General features: G+C 37.9%; 1 protein-coding gene across 1 annotated transcript in view; it reads left to right on the forward strand.

Annotated features, from left to right (window-relative positions):
• Positions 1-22,114, forward strand: part of LOC106639027 (uncharacterized) — a 213,443-nt gene that overhangs the window by 94,120 nt on the left and 97,209 nt on the right. The gene's annotated exons all lie outside the window — the stretch shown is intronic.

Genomic DNA, 22,114 nt, shown 5'->3' on the forward strand with positions numbered 1-22,114 from the left:
TGTTGCCACACTCGTGGTCACCGATTAAAAATAAGTTATTTTTTTTTAACATTTAGTGTGTTGAAATCACTCCGGTACAGAAAATCAAACAAAGGAGTGAAATAAATCGTTATTAACGTACGAATTAGGATAGCTTATTAATTAAACAACAATTAAACCTCGTGACGATGATAAGTAATATAGAGGGCTCGTGATAATTTCATCACCTCATTTAAACGCAAAACTTTAAAAAAAAATTGGATACCCGATATGTATAATTTTTTTTCTACATCGGCATTTATAACTAATCATTTCTTGTTTGTCAGTTTAAACTTTTACTTTGAAATCAAAGATTTATCTGGTTTTTATAAAAATTTAAATATACTACTGTTTTCAAAAAACTTCATCACCATATTTTATGGAAGTTCTGAATTAGTTATGTACAATTTGATTCTACTGCACTTATAAATTTAAAGGAACATCTTTGAATAGTAATTGTGTTGATAAGCATTACAGTAATTTATTACGGTTTCCTTATTAGAATGTGAGGAGGAAAAATGGTTTCGCTTCATGTAGATTTTTAGAGAAAATACTAGCGATAAGGTGAGCGTACATGTGTGATGGTGCGATTCACGATGTAGGAGAAAGCTCCTGGTTTTCTACTTCTTGTCTATGTTTTCTTGCATGTAATTTTTTGCACAATTGGTTTCCAAAAGTTACATCACCAGAATTTTAAGGCTTTTTTAACTAACTTTTCTATATCATTTTTCTAGTTTGTCGATGATGAGATCATCATTAGTGTGTCGATACTATATTATTAAAATGTCATTACAATTTTTTTTCTCACCAAGAACAAGAAATGATAAGCTGAGAAATATAGTGAATTGGACTCCTGGGCCAGTCGGTCTAAGCATTTATTTTGATCTATAACTTTGTTTACACCAGTTAACGACTTATAAAATTTCCTATTGCTCAAGTATAGGGAACCTCCTCACCTATCAAACAGTTTAACTTTACATGTTTGATTTTGTGCTTACTTTACTGACGGGTAGTATCTTAAATTTTTGTTATTGAGTTGGTTTTGATTAAAAATCAGATCATCAATTTTAAGGGTACTCATCGATAGTATGTTCCTTATCTTTAAGAAAATGGCATTGGCTGTACCTATTTAAATTTATATTCTGCAGATTTTGGTTATCTTACCTTTGTGATCGACAGCTCTCTGTGATAATTTGAGAATCAAAAATTAAATTTAAATTACGTTTTTTTTTAAATATTCTTATTGCAGTAGAGAAAATTTTTTTTTGTAAATTTAACTTTTAATTATTTTTATTTAACCGCCGATACAAGACTTTCTTAAAAAATTACTATCTTAAATTTTTGTTTGTAGTCCAATAATTTTTTTTCCAATAAAAATGAGAAGCGCGAAATTAATTTTTAATACTGATATATTTGACAGGATAAAAACTATTAATTATTTAAAAATTCCCTTTTTTTATTTATCCTTAAGTCATTTTTCAAATCTCATGTAGGCAATCCAACAACAATAAACATGTAGTTGTTTTAGTTTCCTTTAACTTTTATCATTTGAAAGGAGTCTAGTCAATAACACCCAATATAATTAAACCATAGGTAATACTAAATTTGTATAATTAATATGCGCTACATAAATAAATTAATGACACAAGGTCCAGTTAGTAACACATTAACACAAGTCCGTGTGATTACATCTTCAATATTATCGCATGTCTGTCTGAAATTTTATGAACACTCATACAATTAAATAGTATTCAATTCCAAATTATTTTATAGTCAATTAAATTTAATTTTAGTTTTTGATATTTTGAATCCTTTCAAAAATGTAAAGTCTAAAATGATTTTTAGCACCTGAAAAAATAAAATGTTTAAATGAGATAATTTTTAGCATGTATCTAATTTATTAGTTTAAAATTCTATTGCAATAAAACTTTAATAGTAAAGTTTGAAATTTCCTTAACATTAATTATAAGTTTTATAGATTTTCGCATTTTTCCAAAGCGATTTTCAGCAAGACAAGAATAATTTCCACTATCCAGAAGGTGTTTTATTATTAATTTTTGTTTATTTTCTGCTAAACTAAATTGGTCTGATATCTTCAAGGGTGCGCCATCCTTATTCCATGTGATATCAGGTTATTAAAACTGTGCATTATTACTGTGTATTAAAACTGTGTATTGTCAAGACTAATATTTTTGAGAACATTATCTCGGTATCGTCTTGAAATTTTAAATTGTATCTTGTCTTGAATATTGTCTTGAAAAACAAGACAAGACAAGACAATATGAAGAGTACTCTTGAGATATCGTGCAGCCCTACGGTCGACATTTCTCGTCATCCACGCTTTTACTATTATCATCGCACACAATATCAATACATACAATACACATGTATATGTAAACATTAGTACATATGCATACGTGCATTTTATTATTTTATGTTGGGCCTTATATTTTTCACCACTAAACTTAAAGGCTAACAATTTTTAATAATCATGCATGACCAATATTAGAATCATCTTGATGAGTGTGAAACACACATTATAGATTCTGTTTTTTATATAGTAGTGCTTTAACGTTGGACACCTCACATTCGATTTTTTAAAGCATCACAGCTTTCGAGGGGCCGATAAACCAAATACAGTAATTGCACGAGCGCTCTAAACGTGACATAAATTAGGAAATGTAAAAAAAGACGGGAAAAACAACGGGAGCTACCCTCCTCTTCGTTTATCGTTAACGACTGCAACGGAGCCATATATTTCCAGTTCATTAGTCGCGTGAAACCGGAAAAACGAGCCATGCAGCGATGTATCAGCGAAAATCGGGGGAAAAAAACCACACCTACGCGCATGCAAATTTCGCGTCCCCGCGTGTGCATTATCGCATCTCATCGTCGATAAAATGGCGATAAAGGCACGATAAATCGCCGCCACCCCACTGGTACATCCGCGCCTGGCAACATCCGATGCGTCGGTTATTGCGTCCAAAATGCGCCCAACGATCGGGGATCTGATTTTCCGAAATGGTATTTCTGATAGCCCCTCCTGTTGGCTCGGAAAAATCATATTACAGTGTCCAACTTCATTTCGGGCTCTCACCCTGGGACATGGGGAAAAAAAGCAAATTGCCGATCTGGCTGAAGCGCGTCGCTTTCGGCATGGAAATGGCGTATATTGCATGTAATCTTGTCCGGTTCTTTTTTTTTTTTTTTTCACTCACTGCAGATTGGTGAGGTGAAAAGGTGAAGTCTGTAGGAGTGGAGTTTGCAAACGACTATATTCATTAACGATCGGAAAATACGTAACGAAATTGTTATTAATTGAGGAGTGCTTTTTTTCAACAGAGTAAAATGAGGATTAAATACATGATGAAAGAAAACTGTGCATGTCATTTGATTGTTATTTTATAGAGTCATTGAACACTTTAGAAAAGCTATGTATTACCGAGAGAAAAATTTATGTACAAAGTTTTACTAAAATTTAATTAAAAGTAAATGAAGCAAGTCTTGTTGTTTATTTATTATATGAATATCATTGAATCTCCTTAACTACTCATGAAAGATTGGAAACCAATATCATTTAGTATCTCTACTTTGAAAAATCTCACATTTCACGTAAGCATGGAATTCAAGACCAAAGCGCTATTATACACACGTCAGGCTGTACTCTCTACTGAGCCGGACAATAGATTATAAAAGCAAACCAAGACAGGTGGTCAGGTAGATTAAAAATAAAAAATTTCGTGTGATAAAGGGCCTGGTGAGCGTCGATTTTTCATTGAGAGCCGCTTGATTTATGCGCCCTTTACACCTATACATGGATACATGTACTATATGCGTACATGGACACGGCTCTATTGTTTGCTCATAAATTTTGACCGAAGCGTTGGTTCTCATTTTTCGAAAATGTAGGATGATTAAAAGCATGAATTATGCATGTCCCAAGCGTATGAAAACTATTAGCGTCCTATCGATCGAGATTATTTTTTCTGTGACCATAACTTTTATTATCATTTGTGATAGTTATAACTATGGAAAATACTTTTTTTTAAACTTTCATATCCATGGAAACCAATTTATAGAAAATATAATTACCAAGCTTCACATAGAATCATCTAATCTTTTCGTATAAATTTTATAAATAATTTACTGATGCTTCGTAAAATGGTACAATCTCTCCTAACCGTTTTTAGATAACACAAAACAGTGAACCAATAAATTATTGAGCTCACTTGGTGGTGTAAGCGCGTCGTGTTGGCATAATAAAATCCATCAAAAAGCAAGCAAGCTTAGCTTGCATAAAAAAATCTCACTATTGTGCAATAAAATCCTCGTGCCTTCGGGGTTTGAGAAACGCGTAGATAGCTACTATTGCTCTTGAAGGTTGTAGACAAATATATCTCCGCTTATTTGCGGTGATAGTCGAGGGGATTGCATTAAAATCAATGTTTGGAATTTGTGCTACAAGTAGCTGATGCGATTTTGAGGATCATACAATCATTACTCGTATTATTATAATTTTGCAATCTGTTCGTCGATGGAGTATGTCTGAGGAAGCTTTAGGGGGTTTTTCGATCGTCAAAACAAGATGAAAGAAAAAAATATTTTTCAAACAACTTTCTCAACAATACGATAGTACTTGAGCTTATTTTCCTCGAATACGCGATGAAAAGCTTACTTCAAGGGCTGTCAACAGTATACATGAATTGTACGTTTATTAAACAACCCACGATCTATCCCACACTCGCTGAGACCCATTCATCGGAAAACAAACCGAGAGCCGTATCAAAAGGTTCAAACGACAAGATTCGAGGCACAAAGTGCGCGACTGCACAACTCGCCTTGCCAAAGAATGTCCACTCGAATTCCGCTTTGAAGTCACCAACAGAGCGTAGCGCGGACCCCAGCTGACAATAGGCGACATTAAGTGTGATGTAGAAAAGCAGGAAAAGCAGCAATGAAAAAAAGAGAGTAAAAACCGAGCGGAGGAAAGTATGCGCCGTCGTTTGAGCCATGTGCGAGCACGTGTAAGACACATGGAGGGAGGGAAGGAAAAAAGGGGGGGAGGGGCAGACGGACGATGCCGAGGCATTGGCGCAGACGGGGTGGAAGAATATCTCCCTTTCTTCACACCTCGTCGAGCTGATGTGTGTACGCGTACACTGTCGGTCTTACGTAATGTTGGCGGAGGCCTCGACTCCCGTGCATTACTGCCGGCCTTGTGAGCAAACCTTTGCCCAAGCGTATTATGGTCGTCGCTCCAACAACCCCCGACACCCTGACCCCCCTCCTACCTAGCGTGCCGAGCCATCGATGCCAAGGGTAAGGTGTACAGTATGTAGACATACCCGAGAGCTGTCGAGCCAGTGAGCTGGATGTGTGTTCGGGGGGAGGGCATGGAAGATTTGGACTCTTTGCACGAGGGTAAAATTTTAAGGTGCTGGAAAATCTTCTTTGGGGCGTTTCAATCGTAGGGGATAGAGAGGAGGGGTGATTTTTTTCGCAAGGTTTCATGTTGTTGAGTTGGAATGGGTGAGATGAACCCAGGAATGGTTTTTTAAATTTTATTTTTCTGATAAAGTAAGAAATAATGTCTTAAAATTTGTATGCTCTCAGTGTTTTTCCCATTAGAAATATGGTTGTAAGGTATGAGTATAGTACATAATTCAATGACAAAGACTCAATAACAATTTTCAAATAATTTAACTTTCCACAGTGTGTCTAATTTATAGTGTGCGATATTGTGTCTGACACAACATTGACTTGTACTACTTAAAAAATTTGTGCGAATTGGGATACCTCTGCGCAGAATTTACTGGATTTATACTGTAAAATATGAGTGTAAACTGTATGCTTTGTAATATTACATAGCACAATTAAATAGTTACAAAATAACACTTGCACATTGTACACTAGACTGACATAGGCTATGACTTTCGAATGTTAAATTGCTTCAATATACTCTGTCAACTTGTCAAATTATCCAATAGAAGACTATTTCTTCTATATTTAAGAATGTGAATCAGTTTTTCTTAATAATACGTCAATCAATCACGTAACCTTACTTGTCTGACAAACCGTTGACTCGTACTACTTGAAACATAATTAAATTCTCTTGCTTAAAATTAAATAGATTGATAATTAGCTAGTTTTTAACTACATAAAGAACATAAGTAGTCTTAAAACACCTTATGAATCAATAGTTATATTTTATGTTTTAAAAAATTTAAGGATTCAGAAAAGCTATAATCCTTAGAAATTGACAGTGCTTACAATTAAACAGTTTTCGTGTTTGCCGAATACTTCAGTAAAATCATCATAACCACGTAAATTGAGTTCTATTGGAAAACCATTTCACTGCTCGTATCCATTAGGAGCTTTAGTGCTCCGGTAGCATTTTTACGTTCATGTCGATGCTTCCGTGCACATGGTCAAAGCGACCAGTATTGCTCCAACCCTTAGCAAAGTATCTAGTGGCTGTAAAATTCTTTTAAACAAAATGGTATCCATCTGGGTGTTCCTAAAAGCAATTCTATCAACTATTCCGATTTTTTTTCATAGTAAGTAATCGTGTTGATTGTATAACTTTAACGTTTGTCATTGCATTTTATTAGGATAAGTAATGGAATTCACGTGTGTTTGTCGCTGTAAAACTTTGATGCAATACGCAGTCAATAAAATCTTTAATAAAACTAAGGGTATATTAATCCTTTGTACTCGACTGAAGCATCTCAACGCAAAAGATTTTAAACTTTTTTTACGTTCCCTTAACTTTGAACATTTACTTTCGTTGTAGTGGCTTTCGGCGAATTATGTATCGAAGAATGGTGCTGCACCAACGGGGGCCTGGGCTGTCAGTACTGGAACGGAACTATGTGCAGTTGCCCTCAAGAAGACTAACATCTTGATTAATACCACATAAAGGATGATGTAGTCAAACAGTACCTCCATTAGTTATGAATTTTTTTTTTTTTTTTTTTTTAATCATCAAGTTTACACAAGGACATTTGGAGGTGTATATATGCAAAAGAACTGCAAATCAGTAAAAATTAGTTAAATAAAAGCTTGATCCATCTACCCAATGTCATTTTCATTTCTGTTCAACTAGGTAACGAAACATGAAAAGAAAAATCCATTTGCAACGACGGCCCACGTAAATCAAATTCGCAAGCTCGCCCGGCCCTCTAAATTCAACCGAGCTCATAACGAAATCCGATTTGCCGCGGCACTTGATTAAAAATACCAAGCAAACAAGCGCAACGAAGGCAAAAGACAAACAACGACATGTTCTCCGTCACGATTCCCGGGAGCGAAAGTGCTCGACTCCAACGCGCGCGACCCACACGTAAACACGCAAAAAAAAAAAAAGGTAAACGAGGCGTACGCGCCCGTGCAAATATACACGGGGTACCTACGCTTTTTTTCCGTGTTCTCTCTCCTATCCTCTTTCGGTAACACCACCGCGGGGTATACCCAGTGTGTGTCCTGTGCATTTTCAATTCTCGCTCTCGGACGCGAAGGGAGGCCTGTTTAGTGCAATTTTTTTTTTGCTTTCAAAGCAAACTCCGGGAGATCTTTTTTTCCCTCCCAAGCTTACGTGAGGTTAAACAGCTCTCGGAAATAGTTAGCGATCCACAAATAGATCTATAGTCCACGAGGGTCCTACAAATCTCCGGTTAAAATTTGGTGTTCGCTCGAGGACATCAGAGGGATTAAAAGTTTTTCAAATTAAACATAAATAGGGTCGATAAAACACCGACAGCCCGTCGCTTTGGTACCAGTCTCGTGATCGATAGTCGAAGGTTAGCGCGACAAGGTTACGGCTACAACACTCGACCATCGATCCATGGACGACGTAATTATGTACTTACGCCGGAGAAAATGTGATCCAGCGCTGCGTCTACAAAAGAAAAATGGGCTTGGGCATGAACATGTATTTTTTTTTTTTTTTTTTTTTTTAGAAGAGGTGTGGAACTTTCGGCACAGGATGGTAATGCTCGTCGTTAGCTGCGAATGAAAATAAACCGAGCGCAATAACCGGACAGTTCGGGAACTCGTGGGAGCAAAATTGCTGCTCGTGAAACCAGATGCGTTAGCTTTTTTTTCTTTATCTGTTGTTCGACTACTGTAACTAATTTTTTTTTTTTTTTTTTCCTTCATGGTAGGGTAGGGATGTGTAAAACAGGGGTGTTCCTTTGGGAATTTCGTGATAGAATTACGTTTGTGAAACCATCAAACAGAGCCGAACACAGGCGATCTCCGAAGTACGATAGGGAGGAGGGTATTTTCCCATCAGAATTCCACGATCCCCCTCAATTTACACCCCCAATAGAGTATCCTTACAGAAAACGAGAAAAACAAACAAATGAAAGAATAAGATGGAAAAAGAAAAGTTTGCATGCTAATTCGGCAGGGTGATAGAGCCTTTACCCTCGTGGGGCTCGGTGCTTCGGTAGCGTAACTCACTGTCTCCCCTTAAGAGAATAAAACTGAAAAAAAAGAGACAGTAGGATAGGAAGGAGCACGAGTGGATGAAAAAAAAAAAGGAAAGGAGGCTGCTGTTCGGCGCTAGCTCGTAAAAAACAAGAGTACAGGCCATTAGAGGTCCCGGGCGACGTCCTTGGTGACGGAATCGATGTAGGCGTCTTGAACGCCGGGGCGACACCGAGGATTTGTCGGTGGTGGAGGAGGAGGAGGATAAAAGTTGCCAAGGTGAGAATGTATTTATTGGCTGATCAGGTCGTATAAGGAGTAATGGTGTCGCACCTCGTAAACAGGCTAATTTTTTTAGCGTCACGTAATATTTTTTTGTTGAAAAGAAGAAAAGGAAATTTTTGTCGATGGTGATCGAATTTGGGGACTGATAGAGAGTAAAAAAATAGTTTGAGAGTTTAACGACTAGCTTCTTGTTTTTACGAAAAAGTTAATAAAAGACTTTTGTTTTGTGTATTACTAGATTTTCTTTGAATTTACGAAGGGGAGAGTCATTTTTTTTCTATACTCTGCGTCATGAAACAGTCAAACTGTGTCGCAAAAACTGACATATTGCTTAGTACACTTGAATCTTGATGAGAGGATTTTTAGGAGTTACGTGGCTCACTCGTTATTATTATTTTAATTATTTATTCATCATACATATTTTGATTATTATTATTATAATTTTTTTTTTTTCAAATAATATGAAACCTACTTAATCTGTTTTTGACATTTATTAATTAAATGGAATAACCATACGTTTCATCGAGCAAATAAAAGTTTTGATCATCACTTAACATCGAATTCATTCAACAGCTTAATTAGAGTCAACACGTTATAACAAGTAGTTGTTACAATGAATAGTAAGCACTTAAGCGATAAAAACAAGTGGAAGCAGCACCTTCATTAACGGTGCGATTTCTCAATAAACTACTATCCTCTATCAAATTAATCCCCAAAAAATTCCCTTGTCAAAATCTCGTAAATCACGAGAACATCTACTCATCTAATACCCATCGTAAAACTCCCTTCCCACCACTACTCCGAACCTAATAAAGCAGCCTTCGCAACAGCATCAAACACAATTTCTCGCGCCGCACCACCCGTGGCCCTCAAAATATGACATCATAAAACGCAACAACCCCTCGCGCATCATCACCATCAACAACATCGTAATCACCGATATCGATCCAGCACCGGAACCCCATCGAAAGAACATCGGCATTTGTTTTAAAACGAAACGCTCAGCAAATTCAATAGCCCCCCATCCCCTAGTTAATTCACCCCACCAACACGTATATCCTTTCACGCGAATTCAATTAAAACGAGCGTACGTGTCCGTGTCAAAGGATGAGGGTATAGTCGGTTCGCGCAAATCAACCCGAAGCCACAGAAACTGCACGTAGGCGTTGCGATAACATTGCCATTCCAGTGAATTTGAGCTCGTCAAACGCAACCAAGTCAATCTTTAAAATAATTTAAACGAGCTCGATCGCTGAAAAATTTATCCAGCCGACACTCTCCCTTTTCTGGTAAACAGCTGCAGTGGCGAGAGTCGTTTAACAGGAGCAAAATCGCCGGAGCTGATTGACCCCGTTTGTATCTACATGGCCGAGGTGTGATCGATAAACCAGCCTTCGGTTTCGTGGTGTTTTGCGCTACATTTGACTAGAATAAGGCTCTCAACGTGATCGTAAATTAGGTTTCTGATAGAGTCCAATCGTGGGACTTGGTTTGCAAGCCAAAGTCAGCTATACAGCAGGGCTTTCAATAGACCCGTCGCCTCAACTTGTTGCAACATTGATGAAGTGCAGTGCTATTCACGGGAAATAATATCGACTAAAGTCGACCGAGTAAGTTTCAATGAAATCTTTTTCTATTTTAAGAAGAACATTGATCCAGACTGAAAAAACGTGCGAGATGAAAAGAGTCTCATCTTTCAAAATGAAAAAAAAAGAAGGTGAAACGTCTACACTTGCGTCTTGGAGGTTCCTGACAGATTATCTGGGCTGGCTCGCACGAGATTTTTGGCATCGTCTTTGCGTTTTTGATTTTTCTCCAGGTCTCGCCAGACAGGGGCAGATGAGAGTCGCAGTGCCAAAACGCAGAGCACCTCCGCACTTGGAACACTCGTCAAGCCAAGCCAAAACGGAAGGAGGAAGTTGACGAAGAGGCGAAGTACGAAACAGAAATATCCACCGGGAAGAGCTTGCCAGGCCAGAAAGTAGACGATGAAGCTGCTGTGGTGGGGAGAAAGGATAAAGTTAAAGTTTCGTGAAGTGCAGGAAACTCTGGTGTTTTGCGAAAAAGTGTGAAATGCGTATACGAGAGCGTGTGCTGGCGCGCAGTGGTGGCTGGTTGAATTTTGGATGTTTCGACGGTGCCGGATTTTGTTGTAAGTCTTGGCTTAGTCGAGTGGTTTGATTGAAGTTGTTTGCTTCATATTTATTGGATGGAAATATAAATGTTGCAAACCCAGGAATCTTCAATTGTATAATACTTGAAGTAAAACACTTTCGATACTCGCATTTTTTTTTAAAGTTGTGGGATGAAAAAAAAGGGGGAGGAGCAGGCTGTGGTACTACGACGCAAACAACAAGGAAATTCGTAAAGTGGGATGGATTTCAGTGGCAATGGCGAAGTAAAAAGCGTGGAAAGGGGGCCAAAAGTGCGCGGCCTCCGGGTTATCCCTCCAAACTCTTTTCTGAAAAAAAAGAAAAAAAATACGGATAGATGGAACTCGAGCTCAAAGTAGCCCCCGCTAGCGTGGCTTCCGGCACTAGGCCGCGTTATCCCTGGTATGTTTCCCACTTTCGGTCTTTCTTCCTTTTTTCTTCCTCGCGTGCGAGAGTCGTCCTTTTCTTTGGAGTAACTGTAGCTACCGACACAGTCCGATCCCACGGCGTAGTGTGAATTTCAAAGTGCCGGTGAGAATACAGGCAGATGGAAAAAAAGAAGAGAGGCGTTGCTCGAAAACCAGGACGAACGTGCTGAAGTTTTTTTTCCGAAAGGGAAAATATTTGGAGGTGTCGAGTGCACGCGCGCGGATGCGACTGTTTGAGTTTGCGCGAGAGTGTCTCTAAGAATTTTGGAGGGATGAGCTAATATTGGTAGGCACGCTGCTGAGGCAACTTTCTACGTCTTGAGACGGATGCTGGTGAAACTTGGACCATTACAGCTAGCTAGTCTCTTTGAGTGCTGATGAAAAAGCTACTTTTTTTTTTTTTTTTTTTTTTTTTGGCACTTAAAAAACTTCAAACTTCAAAGTAAAGTGTGATTGGATGTAAGGAAAGGACGACATAACTTTTTGTAATTTTATTGAATGAATGTACAAATAACTATTATAAATCTTATTGTCATAGTTATTGTTTCAATTTCTTTGTCCATTTTTTTTATTATAGAAGATACAACCATTATTTATTAGATATAATTTATTATAAATAAATCAGTCACAATAACTTTACAACTAACTTAACTTCTCCCCAATAAATACCTGAAAAAAAATAATTGAAAAATTTAAGAACAACTCCTTTTTCCAAATAATAACCATTAAAAATCAGGTAATACCAAACTTTTTTCCGATACTATAATCCCACACATGAGCTTAAAGCTCTCTAGCAAGCGTCTGTAGCTGCACTCCCGACATTACCCCATGCCCGGATCCTCCTTCTCGATGTAACGACTACATTAGCCTGCAGGATAGGACGACAACCATACCCAACCCACTCACACCCCAAGCACTTGTCGATACCCCCCTCGCAACCCCTGGGCTGATCTTTTTCTCGCTCGAGGTGACTTGAAAACTCCTCGGTTAAGTGGACAAGGACATCGAGGGATGGAAAATGCAAATTAAGGACCCTCCAACCCTACTCTCTTGACGTCGCTTTGCACTTCTCACCTGCGCCTACACGCATACACGAGCTAGTGAAAGAGAAACAGAGAGAAAAACTGCAGTGTCTCGCTCATCCTCTGGATTCGAAAAAGGATCCCGTGCAGCTCACGCCGAAGATTTATTTCATGGCGTCCTCGGACTCTTACTCTTCCTTATTTTTTTGTTACTCCCCCTTCCTTGAAGGTCTCTGGGATTAGATTCCCTTTCTCCTAGCTCTTTCTTACGGTGGAACTGAAAAAAAGTTCTTTTTTTCTGACTGTTGTTGATGGTTGTCTTTCCATGTAACAAGATCGCTTTCGATCCAAGGCGTGTTGAAAAAACAAAGTTTTAATGATTCTTTAAATATCATTTATCTCCTGCACAAAAAATACATGTATCCATCATTTGAAATTTATTTTGAAATTATTTAATCCACCATATACTCATGATTGATTTTTTTCTGCTTTCAGGTAAGGAGAACTAAAAACGCTCACACCACGAGCAAGGTAACCTCATCCAGAACACTACATTTCTTTTTTTAATATTACACATTCCTCATGCATATGTAATACAAAACAAACAGCTCCAAATTCACACTGATACAAGCCAATTAACATTCCCATGCTGTGTCAACACATGCTTGACTCGATTACTCTTAATTAATTATCTCTCAAAGCACCCAACGCCTTTGAAGGTACCAACACACACGTCCCCCTAGAATTCCTAGGTGTCTAAAGGTGCTTGCAATTACTGATTGGCTACCCATATGCCTCTTCAGTGCACATGCATATAATATATGGTTTTAAAAAAAAAAGGTTTAATTTTACAGTAAAAAACAAACTGTACAGCCTTAAACTGAAAGTTTTGAAAGAAAAAAATGGCACACCGTCACCCTCATCAGCTCAAAAAGACCTATGGCAGAGGGTAGCACTCACCCCGAGCAAACACTCGAATGACAGAGACGGAGTTGACTTGCGCGTTTTAGTTAGACCAATCCAGCTAGTTACACACTCTTCGAAGTTAAAAACTCGCGAGCGTACGTGTGCGCAGGTGGATTTTCCCAGCGAAGTGAGGACGGACGACTGACTAAATTAGATCTCGGAATTAGAAACTGTTATGCGAGTAATTTATAATTTACACGCGATTTCGACGAGGAACGGGGGGTATCACTGGTACGACTCGTTAGCGAGTCCCACGTTGTTCGTCGCTGTCGTTGTTGCTACACGACGACAGCTTGAAACGGGAATGAATTAAAAGCCGTGGGGAGGAGGGAAATTTTCGGAAAATCGGAAAATGTAACGTCGCTCGTTGAATAATAAATGACGGAGCGACGTGCACAGTTTTGATGTAGTTGGCCTAAGGGAATATGTTATACAGATCATTGTTGTTGTTATTGTGCATCTTACGTGAAAGATGAAGCAGAGAAGGTGAGCTCTGTAGGAAAATTATGCTCGCTATATGATGCGCATGCGATTAACACTCCCAGCCGAGTGGAAAGGTCGGTTTTGCATATGCATGGCAAATGCGACAAAGTGATGGAATCTATCAAATTTTAAATTTTGTAGATCATTGTTATTGCAAAATGGGTAAAGAGTTGAGGAGAGTTGAATTTTTGCAAATATGCAAGTGACAGATGTGTTGCTCCATCTCAACGAAATTTCATCCACTGTCCACCTACAGTTTCCATCAAACGCTTTCGCAACTTTTTTTTTTAAATAAAAATTCAACAAAATACACATCTTCTCCACTGCTAAATCATCAAACCTTCCGCGCAATAACCGTCTACAGTAAAACTGAACACGTCACAGTCAATGTAAACACGCCCATGCAAAGAGGAAGAGGGTACAGCGAGTAATTCAGAAACCAGATCCAAATGAAGCTTGCATCTGCAGGCTTGCAAAGAGGTATCTACAAGGTGGCGAGGGATGGCAAGAAGAACGCGAAGCTCAGAGTCGTCCGTGCAAATCTCGTGCAAGCCCGCACACATACTACCCGCAAACTCGATGTTCCCTCTCTTTCTCTCTCAGTAGGTATACAGAGGCAAGCTCTCGTGCCTTATGTGTGTGTACAGCCAGCTCATTCTCATGCATTCACGAGAGGACGAGCTAAGGCTCCGAGGTAAGGTACGCGAGGGCACGTTGAACCCACTTCCCGCTCGCGTATCCGAAGAACGAGCCTCCGAGCCGCGTGTACATACATATATAAATATGAGTTACGCTCACGGGGATTGCATACGTGTGTGTACCCTCGGCAAAGCTATCGCCGCACGGGGAGAGCTACTTGCGGGCGTTGTATAGTGGGCTTTCTCGGGAGCGTTATTTCGACGGCCTCGTCAAGCTAAGGGATGGAGTGGAGAGATGAGGCCACTGTAGAGGGAAAAGTGTCAGGGAGAAGAGGAAGAAGAAAAAGAAAAAAAATAGTCTAAGAACGTACGTGAAAGAAGTCACGTGTACGTATACGCGTATATGAGATGGTGGAGCTGAGCAGCGGCTGGGAGTCTCTGCTGTGATGCTTATTGGCTTTCAGATGCTACTAAGGGACCGAGGAGACTGTTTCAGGTTTTTGAGATTTCGTTAGTGGGCGGCCGACGCGTTGGAACATTTTATTTTTTATTTTTTAACTTTTTCTTATTAGTGTTTTTGGTAAAACTGCAATTTTTACGTATTATTTAAAGTACTGGACTGCAACTTGTCCATTAAAACGATTAAACTTGTGAATTTTTATTACTCACGTTTGGATAACTCATAGTAAATATGTAGAAATATAAGGAAATGGGAAAACAAAACGTTAATCCTTGTAAAAAAGGTAAACTTTCGAAAGACTTTAAGACCAGAAAATCAGTAGTGCGAGTCCGCGAATGGTCAGACACCTTAAAAATGCACTGAAAACGTCTGTGATTGTTTATTAAAAGTAATTTTGAATAAACTACACAAATTACAAACCTCATGTGTTCAAATATTTCATGTGTTACACTATTTACATTTGAACCTTTATCAAAAAAGAATGAAAAAATTTTTAAAAAGCCTCTAAGAAATATTTTTAGTCAAAAGACATGCGATCCTCTTTTAAGCAAGAAAATTAATAGTAAAATTCCACGTGTGGTTTGTATAATTTGAAATAAACGACTCTGTTTTAAAAAATGAAGTAGTATAGATAAATTTGGGTTAGGTTATTTACAAAACTACCATGTATCAACGATAAGGTAAAATCAAAAAGTAAAACACTACATTTTTCCCAAAAAGTAGTATCAATCAGAAGAAAAGATATCATCGAGTAGACAAAAAAAAATCAGTAGTAACAGTTAATGTATGATCAGCCTCATTCATAATCTGACGATAATCCCGCTGTCTGTAAAAAATAAAGTAGTATAGGTAAATTTAAGTCAGGCGAATTAATGAGCGTGAAATAACGTAGATTCTTTTACTTGAACTTATATCATTGATTACAAGTAGGATAATGTAATAAAAAAAAAAGCATTTAAGATCATACAAGAGGAAGAATATTCATCATGAGATACGCAATACCTTTTGACGGAGAAACCAGTAGTATGAGTAAGAGTATAGGCATACACCTTCACAACTCGATGAAAATACCCTTAAAAGGTTAAGTAGTTAAAGAAATGAATTTAAATAATGATCGTTCAATTCGATGAATTCGCCTTCTGAAGTTTAAATTACTAATCGATAAAAGGATTTTTAAAAGATACATAATTTTCTCAAGAAAATTTACTAATCAGCAGAAATACGATTTGGTCGAGAAAATCAATATGGCCAATCACATGTAGTCAGATGTATCTACACTTCAACCAAACTACTTATTTTAAAAAATAACATTAGTAGTACAAATATACAGTAGTACAGCACAGTTGAATAAAATGGTTTACAAAACTTTGGCTCTATGAATTCGTTCATTAATTCTTAAGTATCTTATTACAATGATAATACAGTGTAAAAATAAAAAACCACTACATTCTCCTCAGAAATAGTAGTTTAAGTCTACGTAATGTCAGACATCTATAAACTTCGATAAAAACAGCTCTGTCTTGAAAGTACTAATAAAAAAAATACATTATAAAATTATACAAACTAATTTACTTACACTTGCATCTCTGATCGGGAGGATGATAGTTATGTATTATGATAATATACTCAAGGCCTTTCAAAAAAAAGTACTGATGGTAAGAGACCTGATCTCCTTGAAAGCAAGAAAATCGGTAGCACAAGTAAACGTATAGTCAGCCACCTCCACGATCCGACGAAACGCCTTTATCGTGTACAAGCAAAGTAGTACAGATAAATTTAAGTCAGACAAATACAGCTTGGAACACAAAGAGACACGAGAAATAGAATCCCCGGAGAAAAACAAGCACGGCTAGAAGCAAGGACAGGAGAGAAGGTGGAAAGTCGAAAGGACGAAAGCGACAAGGAGGCAATGGTACCCCTCCCGCGACGACAACAAGTTGGGAGGAGCAAGACTAGCAGCGACGTGTTTTGCCACGAGGGAGTGAGAAAATTATGTCTCGCGCCTGCTCTCCAACTCGTAGCTTTCGAGCTTGTTACGGTTGTTTCGAGTGTCTCCCAGCCCTTCTCAAGAAGCGAGTGGAGAGAGAAAGAGAGAGAGAGAGAGAGAGACACATTCGGAGGAAGATATTATTAGGATGATGGTAGTCTGACTTTGTGTGTCTGTTGCTGTTTGGAGTTTTTATTAATTAAGAAAGTTACCGAAGCTCACCGGTGTGTGAAGCATAGAGAGCAATTCGAGTGTCGTCCTGCTTTTGGGACTCGATTTTATGGAAGAATAAGAGAAAAGTGCATTGAGCGGAAAGTTTATGCAAAGGAGGAGTCTAGGGGAAAAGGAAAATTATTACGCTCTTCGAGTTCGTTGATTTCTAGAGATCCAAGGAAGGAAATCTGGATTGAGCTGAATGAATATAATGATGACAAAACTTTTGTTTGTTTGCTTATTTAAGGGATACTTAAGGACTTTCAACTTGCGATTCGGATCCAAGGTATTGATTGATAAATGTTGTGAACTACTGGCTTTTTATTCGATTTTACCGAAGGATAATAAATTCCCTCGTTATAAATGGATGAGTCTTTAAACATTGAGTGAGAGAGATGATTTCTGACTTGGTTTGAGGTGAAACTTAAATTGACTAACGTTAGTATACACACAAACGGAAGATTTTCTTCGAAATAAATTCCTTATGAAACTGAACACAAGTTAATACACAATAGTAATACTAATAAATTTTGAAGGCTAAAACTCATACCTGGCTTTTGGAGAGAAGTCAAAATCAGGAAAGTTGAGAGTCTTTTTCAAGATGCGTACATGATGATGCCTTATAAGACTATTTTCTACTTTTTTACGAAAACCACTTAACTTACATGTTACATATAATTAAATGCTAAAAATCCTATTTGATGCTTGTATTAATTTAAACCTAATTTGGAAAAAATTAACATGTACCCCCCATTTGAAAACTAAATTGTAAACACCACAATGAAAAACATATGAAAAAGCCGTTAACAATGTTTTCTACAAAATACCTACTTAAGTTGAATTCAATTTCGTGAATAACACAAGTATCTTCCGTAACCCAAGTTTGTCCTCGTAAAAAATCGCCATCGTGCTCAACCAAATGAAACTCGAGCGCCAACGAGAGCGAAAAATCCCGGCTCCCAGTGTCCGTAATATCCTTGCCCCCCTTCGTCGCAGAATCACGAGCATTAGTCCGCGAAAACTTCATGAAATTGAAAACGTGAAAAAAATTCGCAAACGACCCTCACCCACCCCCACCTTCGTTTTTCCCAAGGCAATCTCAATATCTCAGCCTCCGCTTCACTTTCTCCGCACGTCTCGCGCACCAGCCGCTGCTCGCACTAATTTTCTGATGGCTACGTTCCCCCCGTTATCCTCTATTTCGTACCGGCGAATGAATAACGAGTTCCCACCGCTGCCAGGGATAAATCCCGACGAGGCCTCATTTTTTATTGTCACAAAGTCGAAAGCGCAGCCGCCGAAGATGCATAAAACATTATCGCCGCCTGTACCGCGGGTCCATTGAAAAGCTATCATCCCCCCCTGGTCCTCGCTTCCTCCCTCGCAATCTCGAGAACACGAAAGATCCGAGGCGCACCACTCGGTCGAGCAGCGCAGAAAAAGTGCCCTCACCCGACTGTTTTAGTCGCAAATGGCGAGGGAAAAACGAAGATGAACGATGAGGAAGGATCGGTCTTCTTTTTTTTTTCTCGTCTTCGATTTTCGCGAGACATGTGTGCGCGATGTAGGGACCTTGGGCTGAGTAGAAATTCATGAGGAGTCTTGAGTTGAGCAGAATTTCCCTGAAAACAATTGCCACGTGCAAAACACGAAATCTTAAAGGGCAGTGGAGTTTTTCATCCTAATTAGAAAACTGTTGTAATTCGTCCAACATTTGTTAGCGCTGATCCGTACTGTACAGGGATTATTATTCATTACGACACGGCAGTGGGGAAAAAATACGTCTATACTGGTTGCTCTGCGAGTATAAAATTCAAATCGCCGACTGGGATTCATGAATCATACGCCACCCGGGATCGTTAAATTGCTGTAAAAGGACTCATTTCGTGATGAAAATTTTACGTGCCAATGAAAGAAGAATTATTTTTTTCGGAAGTGAGAAACAGTTGCAATGAATTTTATTTTTTTTGCATCATAGGCTAGTTTTTATCTTAGTTTAAATTTAGAATAAAAAATAATATTATAACATTGACTAAAACTAACGTTTTGGTGCTCACATTGGTGTAAAAGCAAATATACATCGATACGTTAAATACATTAGATACATGGATAGATATGTGCTTAGAGTACATGTAGCTGGATTGAAAGTATTTGTTAAAATAAAAAATAATGTAAGTATTAAAAATTCATGAAAAAATAAATAAGATTATTTCATGTATGCAGATAGGATATCCTGTGCTTGGAATTTGTCCAATAGTAAAATTAGATGAAAAGTAAAATTTTACTTGGTCAAGTAAGTAACGAAAATTTGTTCCAGTAAAAGCAGTATTTTAAAATTGAATTTCCAAGTACAATACCGTACAAAAATTACCAAAAAAGACTTAAAAGATTGATACATAGGACCTATAGAAATGTTAAAACAAAACGTTCTAATCCTTGTAAAAAAGGTAAACTTTCGAAAGACTTCAAGACGAGAAAATCAGTAGTGCGAGTTCGCAAATGGTCAGACACCTTAAAAATGCACTGAAAACGGATGTGACTGTTTATTAAAAGTAATTTTGATTAAACTACACAAATTACAAACCTCACAATTCATGTGTTTCTCCATTAACATTTGAATCTTTATGAAAAAAGCGTAAAAATATATTTAAAAAGCCTCTAAGAAATATTTCGAATCAAAAAACATGTGATCCTCTTTTAAGCAATAAAATTAATAGTAAGAGTCCACATGTGGTCAGACAGATGTATAATTTGACGTAAACAACTCTGTTCTAAAAAAACGAGGTAGTATAAATAAATTTTTGATTAGATTACTTACAAAACTATCATGTCATAGAATTTTTTCTGTTCATTTGAATTTCCAACTATATGGTAAAATCTAAAAGTAAAATACTACATTTTTTCCAAAAAGTAGTATCAATCGGAAGAGAAGATATCATCGTGTGGACCAAAAAAAATCAGTAGTGACAGTTCACGTATATTCAGCGTAATTAATAACCCAACGTTAATTCTTCTGTCCAAAAAAAGTATCATATAATACAAAAATTATCAAAGAAATTTAAAAAAATTGATACGTCTTTACTCGTAACCATAATTTTTCTGTACTGTTTGTGCACATGTATATATCATTTGAGAATACAATTTTTCAAATTTTAAATTAAAATTACCAGTCACTCGGAGCATTAAATTTTGTAAACCACTAACTTACCTTTGCTGGTGCAGAGGCAAAAGCTTCCCACAATATTACAAGCTGAAGCTCCTGAAAGTGGCCGCTGCCAAAAACTCAGGGGCTCCCAGCCACGCAAACTTTCCTCCCCTGCTCAATAATTCATGCCTCAAAGCGAGCGATGACCGCACGTTGTAAAGAAAAATCGACGTAAATACGCGCATACACAGCTACTAAGTGCTCGTATGGCTGTAATCTATTTCGAAAGTACTGGCACGCACCTGTGCGTTTGAATCTTTTGCTTCGACGTTCCTGCCTCAAAAGCAGAGAAGCTCCCAGCCGGAGCAATTTTTCTGTTTCTCCACTTGTACGCGTGCAACCCCCGAAGGTCGGGAGATGGGTATCCGTACTTTCAATGGGTACACGCAGTATATCACGATAATTATTCGTATATTTTCCGCTAGGCGCACGCTTGACTCGTCCCCTGGGGAATTTATCTCTGCGGCTCGTCGTGAGACCACGACTAACTCACCGTAATGAACTCGTGATTAATTTTTGTTGTTTCTTCTTTGGGATGGAGTCTTCCATCGTACAAAAGATAAGCGTTCGCTATTATTCTTGAAATGATTTATATTGCCATTTGGTTTTTTTTCCTCATAGAATGAAAATTTCGACAAAGAAAAGTTAGTCTATTAGAGACACGGTTATACGAGAGATATTTTTTTATCATGAGTTAAATAATTGGGCCAATTTTTCCTTTTATAATCTGGATGACCTCAAAGAAACCTGTAGTAAGTACACGAGTGAGGGAGAGGAAAAATGGCCGAAAACTATTGCGTGGGATCAAACCTATGTGCGCATCAGGAGGCCAGTGATCTGCAGCTATTACTTACCAAACTACTCAGTGAATAGGGATTTTTTAGCTATTGAGTCAACCGACCCCCGTGAACCACCTCACCTACTTCCCTTGGATCCCTAGTCTTCGGCTACACTGTCCAAGCTCGTGAGAAAGTTAAGCGTTGACGGAGAGCACTGGAGAAGTGATCAGAGAAAATGGAAGGACCAGGTTATGGTAAGGGTTGATTTGGGCAGCAGAGTATATAATTAAGAGAGTTCGCAAGCAATACAGTGAGAGAAAGAGAGAGAGGGAGTGACGTTGAATGCACAGTGAAAATATTGGATATTGCGGCACCCATGAAGTGTGTGAGAGAGAAAGAGAAGCAGTAGAGCTCGTGGATCGTGAATCGCTGAAGAGTTTGTGAAGAAGAGTTGAAACGGATACTGGTGTTATTCAGTAGTGAAAAAAAAGAAACGAAGGAAAGAAGGGAGAACCTTTATTGATTTAGGTTTTCGGTGTTAAGTGGCAAGTGTACAGCAGAGCAGAGTTTGAATATAGTAAGTGTCATTTTGTGTGGTACGAAGCATTAGGGATGGAATATGATAGGCTTTGAAGTATATTTAGAAATCAGAAATTAGAATTTTATTTCGTCGAAAAATAAACGCATAGAGCTTTGTCTACATGGTTTACGTAATAAAACGGTACATCGACAACTATAACAAAAAAAAAGTATTTTTCATACATTGATATTCCTCCATAAGCTTTAATGTACAATTTACCAAAGTGACAAGCAATTAAACGGCTGTCGTCATGTTTTTGTAACTCATCACTGTTGGACTTTACCAAATGGAATATCAAAGTATTTTGATGTATCATCGATGCTGTCATTCAAGCACGTCAAAAGATTAACGATTTCATGTACGTTTATTGATTAACAAAAGTTATTGAGAACAAATGGGCTTGGGTTTTTCTTTGAGAACGCTACTGCATAACAAGTCAGTTTTTGAACTTGAAGGGCTTAAGTGAG

Source organism: Copidosoma floridanum, unplaced genomic scaffold, assembly GCF_036245765.1.
Source record: "Copidosoma floridanum isolate Cflo_tuat_1 unplaced genomic scaffold, Cflo_Japanese_pri ptg000007l, whole genome shotgun sequence".
In the NCBI taxonomy this organism is placed as follows: domain Eukaryota; kingdom Metazoa; phylum Arthropoda; class Insecta; order Hymenoptera; family Encyrtidae; genus Copidosoma; species Copidosoma floridanum.